Source organism: Anthonomus grandis, chromosome 5 (genome assembly GCF_022605725.1).
Source record: "Anthonomus grandis grandis chromosome 5, icAntGran1.3, whole genome shotgun sequence".
NCBI lineage: Eukaryota > Metazoa > Arthropoda > Insecta > Coleoptera > Curculionidae > Anthonomus > Anthonomus grandis.
The window spans coordinates 25350000-25355999 of record NC_065550.1 but is presented as its reverse complement, the minus strand read 5'-3'; positions in this window follow the sequence as shown (position 1 = coordinate 25355999).

Below are 6000 nucleotides of genomic sequence, written 5' to 3'. Positions count from 1 at the left end.
CAGTGTTTTTTCTTGTATTCTCAGATTTATAAGTATCAGTAGTCGTAGCGATATATGGTGCATCATTTTTATATTTAATTAAAAGATTTGTTTCACCACTATTCTTCCTTCTATTGAGTTCAGTAACCACCCGTTTGATGCACTCTCTCTGCATCATAGTTAAATCACCTTTAATTTTATATGTATTCCCAGGCACCTTTCGTCCAGCCAACAGTATATCCTTCCAGCCAACAGTATATCCTTAACTATCCTGTTCTCGGAAAACACTACCTTAAGTGGCCGAACATAATTATCTCTTTGCTTTCCCAATCTAATCACCTTGTCCATTTTGTCTACAGCCGATTCTTTGTTTATAGATAACAGAAGTTCAGATACCTTTTGCTGATCATCTTGGATTCTGTCTTGAATTTTATTACAATTGGATTCAGGTACATTGTATACTATAATATTGTTAGCCCTCAGTGCTCTATCGTTGACTTAACACTTAAAACAGTATCCATACTAGGTGGCATGTACGGAGAAGCTTCAGACAGCGGAGGATGCTGCTGAGTGATTGAAGATTTTACCGCAGCCAAATCAGTTGTCAGTTCATCAAACAAGCTTGCAAAGGATGTCTTAATAGTTTTAATGTCTTCACTGAGAGTCTTCATGTTCCCCAAAAATCCTGTCATGTTCGTGGTCTCAACCCTTACTGCCTTAATTTGTTGCTCCAAAGAGGTTATCCGTGCTTCCATCACGAATACATTTTTGAGTTTAGGAGTACAATCTTTACATATATAAGGAATAGATCGTGATCCATCCGTGCAGGATAACACCAAGGAACACTCTGAATCGGCAACTCTAAGCTTTAGACGCAAAAAAACTAGTTATATCTCAAAAAAGTTTTAAATTTATAATTTAAAAAAAGGAAAATTATAATACGGAAAATTTTCATTAGGCGTGTAAATTGATTAAAAACTTAATATATAGATTAACATCAATGCGTTACCAATCAAATAATTTTTACATATTAGATAAACCCTTATCAACCTAGGATTGACTAAATTAGTGATAATTGGCCATCAAAGAATAACTATTGAAAATATATATATTGAGATTAATAAAAAAATGCATAGCTGACATGGAATTTATTAAATAAATGACTTTTTACATTCGCACTAATAGGAAATAATCAATCTGATTAAGATAAACTTTTGGGTGAAAATTCATTGTGACTTTAAAGAGATATCTAAATAAATTTAAAAAATTTGCAAGATTCATAGAAATCTTTTTTAATTACCATAAAATTGTGATAAAAAATACCTGATATAAATTACAAAGCTATTTTAGATCAGGCATTATTAAGTATCATCAAGTGATTGATATGTCATTATTGGAATAATTGCAATTGAACTTATAAAATAAACTTACGATTCAATTGATTAATTAGTCAATTTTTACTTAATAATAATATCGTTAATTTAATAGGAAACGTTATCGATTGGAAACCAACGTCATTATTAATATTAATAAGATTTGTCGATCTGAAATTCATGACTAATCAATCATACTAGTGATTGTCATCATTCCGATCATATAAAAAAGTGTGGATTTTGATAATGGGCCTATTACTTAATTCTAATATTACTTGCGAAAAAAACAATTAAAATAATACGAAAATACAAAGGATTAGTAACAAAACTTTAAATTAATTTAGTACAAATTTTTGTCATATATTCTTTTAAAAAATGATGATATTTGGTTTTTGTATTTTTTTTTAATATTAATTAAAGGTCTGAAAGACAGCAAACCAATGAATCGAATTCTAAACATTTTTGAAAGTGTTTAAATTTCATTAAATTATTAAGCCAAAGAAATATATTAAAACAAAATATAAATCGCATTTATTTCAATGTATGTAGCTTCCGATGTTTAATTTAAATAAATCACGGCAATAGGTTCGATTTAGGCATAATTAAAATATCTCAAAAATTCATTCAGTGACTTTATTTTTCGTGCGCGTTAACATATCTTAAAATGTTACTTGGTTTAAGTAAACTGGATTGTTTCGAAACATTTTTTGGATATTAAGACGAAAATTTGTATAAAGGTAATATTTTGTTATAAATAATTATTACTACATTTATCCTCGTAACTTGAAACACGCTTCAATCCACAATACATCTATAATTATCTAAAAATTATCTGGCATGAAACCTAGTGGGATATCTAATATATCATATTTAAACCCCTGGATTGCACTAACAATCAAAGTGTAAATTAATAATCAATATAAACCTAGTGCATCACTTATTCATTGAATTATAATATAATTTAACAAATACTCAGTGGTTTACTATTACACCGAATAATGTTCCTGGTTATAAATAATTCACTGAACTTGTTATTATATAATTTAAGGTCAAATTAATTAAGTGAAATGGAAAACGGTTAATAAATGATTATTAGATAAGAAGGCTTTCTATATAACTTATTTATAATATATATTTTGATAATGGTTTCTGTTATTGAAATAATTAGATATTTACTACTTTCATTGTTTCTTATGATCATTGTCCATATAAGGATTAAGTCATGAGCAGTTGGTAATAAATTAGAATTTTCCAGACATTATAATAAAAAAACGGAAGAGTAATTGTTGGAAAATATAGATATATTAATTTTTTAAGCCTTATTAACATCTATAGCTTTTATTGAAGAAATTATTCAAAATAAGCATGAAACTGAAATTTGACTTTATATTTATTAGATAATTTTTTTATTATTTTATTGATTTATTATATTGTTTTAAAAGTCCTTTACTTTAATACGTAAAATGAGTTATTCTCATAACATTTCTAAAAATATAATATAAATTTTTCATCGTAATCAGCGAAATTGAGTATTGAGTCCAATCATAATGAATTATCTCATCAAAATGCAACACTCTTGAAACAAGACTTTTGGCATTTTATTTTGTAAAGAAAAAATTAAAAATAAAAATAGTCAGAGTCATCAGATTTCTAAAAGAATACGAAATATCTAGAATTGGAATATTAATCACAAGCGGATAAAAACAAAGTTACCCAGAAGTACCAGAAGAACCACAGGAATCAAAAAAATACCTGTCGATCATTACAACGCTAGCAGTTCATATGTTGCAACATATTGGCTTGGAAAATTAGAATTGACTTAGAAATCAGGCAATAGACAAGAAAACTAGAAAATACCAGACCATCCATGGTGCGCCATACCCGATATATGATAAAGACAGACTCTATGTCCTAAGAAGAGAGAGGACTCACTAATATGGAAGTCAGCTACAAGACTGCAACTCTTGAACTAGCATAATATCTAGAATTAAAATAGCATGACAAATATTTTGAAATTGCTTATAGCAGAAAAGCAAGGAAACAAAATCAACAAGCTCCAATCTTCACATTAAAAAGTAATTCAGCTTAAAAATCGAGGCTAAAATAGAAGGGAAAAAGAATCAAGAACAATTAACTGATTAAAAGGAAAGAGAATTTATGGACAGATTCTAAAAGAATCAGAAAACGAAACTATCAATAAACCAGATACTTTGATGTGGATGTGGCCTAAATATGGAGAACTGAGAGTGGAGACGGAGGAGTTATTCAGGAACAAGCGATTGCAAATAATTATCTCTGGGCAAAAATGAAGACTATTCCGGACAAAATGCCAGAAAATTCATCATGTTTTCTCAACTTGCTTGATCGTTGCCAAGAAGAAATATCTCGAACTGAATTATAACATCCAAGTGAAAAAGGCACACAAAAGGCTGCAATACATAAACTTAGAGATATAAAGAATGTAAGAAATGATAACAAGAGTTACCTCGGTGATCATAGGAGCAACAGAGCTCATTTCACAGTACACATTCAACTATCAAAGAAATCTTCGAAAAGCAGTAATCAATGGCAGTAACTCAATCAATAGCAAGTTCACCCTAGGCTCAGCATGCTCGGAAGGCTTAAGTTTTGCTTCAAATTCTGGATTTACAAATTATTCCTTCTTCAATATAGCCATATATATTTACTTAAGTAAGTATAAATGTAATTCATAGTATTAATTTCTAGAAATTTCAAGAAGGTTTTACCATTTAGATGTGAATATTTATTAAAATATGCTATGACTATCAAAAATTTCTACTGAAATTTTTGAAAGAAGTAGTTGGCGCAATTCTTTTAAAGCTTCATTTCTGCAATTTCTATTGAAAAAAAAAGTTTAAACCGATCCTGCAACTAAGGGTCTCTCTAAAAAGACATTTGAAAACACTCTACCATATTTGATACACGTTTTTTTCTTAAAAAATTAGTATAATCTTTAGTTGAAAAAAGGTTAAAACCAATGCTAAAACTAAGGTTTCTCTAAAAAAAAATAGAAAAAAATCGTCTAGTTTTGTTTCTGTACGTCTTTTTCATCATGATCAGTATATTACGGAAGCATTTATAGCTTAAAACTACTTTGTTATTCTGATTCTATAACTAACTAAATGGAAACTGATGTTGAATCTGAAGTTCCTTTCAGATGAAATTGAAAAAAACTCTCTAGTTTTTTCTTCACTATTTATTCTTAACTTAATTTTCTTTACTTAAAATCAATCATTGCTTCAAAAAGTCAAGAGGTCTTCTGAAAATTAACTCACAACTCTAGATTCTATTGGGGCAATTAAACTTATTTTAAGATTTTTCTCTGACTGATCATAAAATCAATATAGATCTTAAGAACTGACCATCAGTAGTTTCATTTTCACCGTGACTAGCATGGTGAAAAGTCTTCAGTTTTTCTCCATATCCAGAATTGACAGCTTCTTCACTATAATAACAATTTTTTGCGAATTCCATCTTGAAGGTAAAAGATGATAAATATATTTTTAACCCTTTGGAACCCAATTTTATTTTTAATGATTTTAAAGATGTTTTTGCGAGTTATGGTATTTTAAGAGATCATTTGATAATATATACAAGGTAAAATAAAAAAAATATATACAGGGAGAGCAAAATATTGTGGGCATAAAAATATATCCCAGCGGGATTTTTAGGTGGTTTATAAATATCCCTAGGGGCCGAAAAAACGTTTTTGGATTTCAAAATTTTTTTTATTCACAAAAAGACAACCTGCAAAAGTAAGTATTTTAGGACGAATGATAAAGCGCAAAACAATGCTTGCACAACCCTACATCGCACATTGCACAAATAGTAGTGGTTCTACGTTCTTTTTTCTGAAGAGCGCAACGAGTTTCGATGTTTCTATTGGAAGGTCACCCACATTTTTCATTACTTTTGATCGCTTTGATGGCCTTCCATAACTGTTTCTTCGAAGTTTGACTGAAGTTTGCTGTTGTCCTTCTTCGAATAGGTCCTCTGATAAGGTAAATACAAATTCCAGGAAGGGTATCTTTTTTGGGTACGACGTAAGTGATTATATATTACCCAGCTGTTAACAACAGCAATCATCAAAAGTCGATAAAATACTTTTTTCCACCATTTGCATGATTTTCTGCCAAAGTCATATACACCACTCATCTGATCAGCCAGATCCACACCACCCATGATTTCATTGTAGTATGCAATAGCAGTGGGACATGGTATGTCAATTCGCTGCCCAGTATTGTCTTTTCTCTTCACACAGGTCATATCAGGGGTATGGCAGTTAGTCAAAAGAATAACCTGCTTTGTATCTTGCCATTTGATCGCAATAGAGTTTGTTTGATTTGATAAAAACTCGCATTCACCCCTAGACATTTTTCGTTTTTCAATGAATTTTTTTGGCGTGTCTTTTCTTGTAATAATGGCTATTCCCACAGCTGGGTATTGGAGGCAATCCATTAAACGGACTGATGTAAAAAATCGATCAAAGGCCAGAACTATACGTTTGGATTTTGTATAGTTTCACATAATTTTTTTACAACAGTTTCGCCCAAAGTTCCGCTCCTTTCAACGTCGTCCTTGCCGCAATATACATTTGCATCGTATGTATATCCTGTTTTGGCATCAC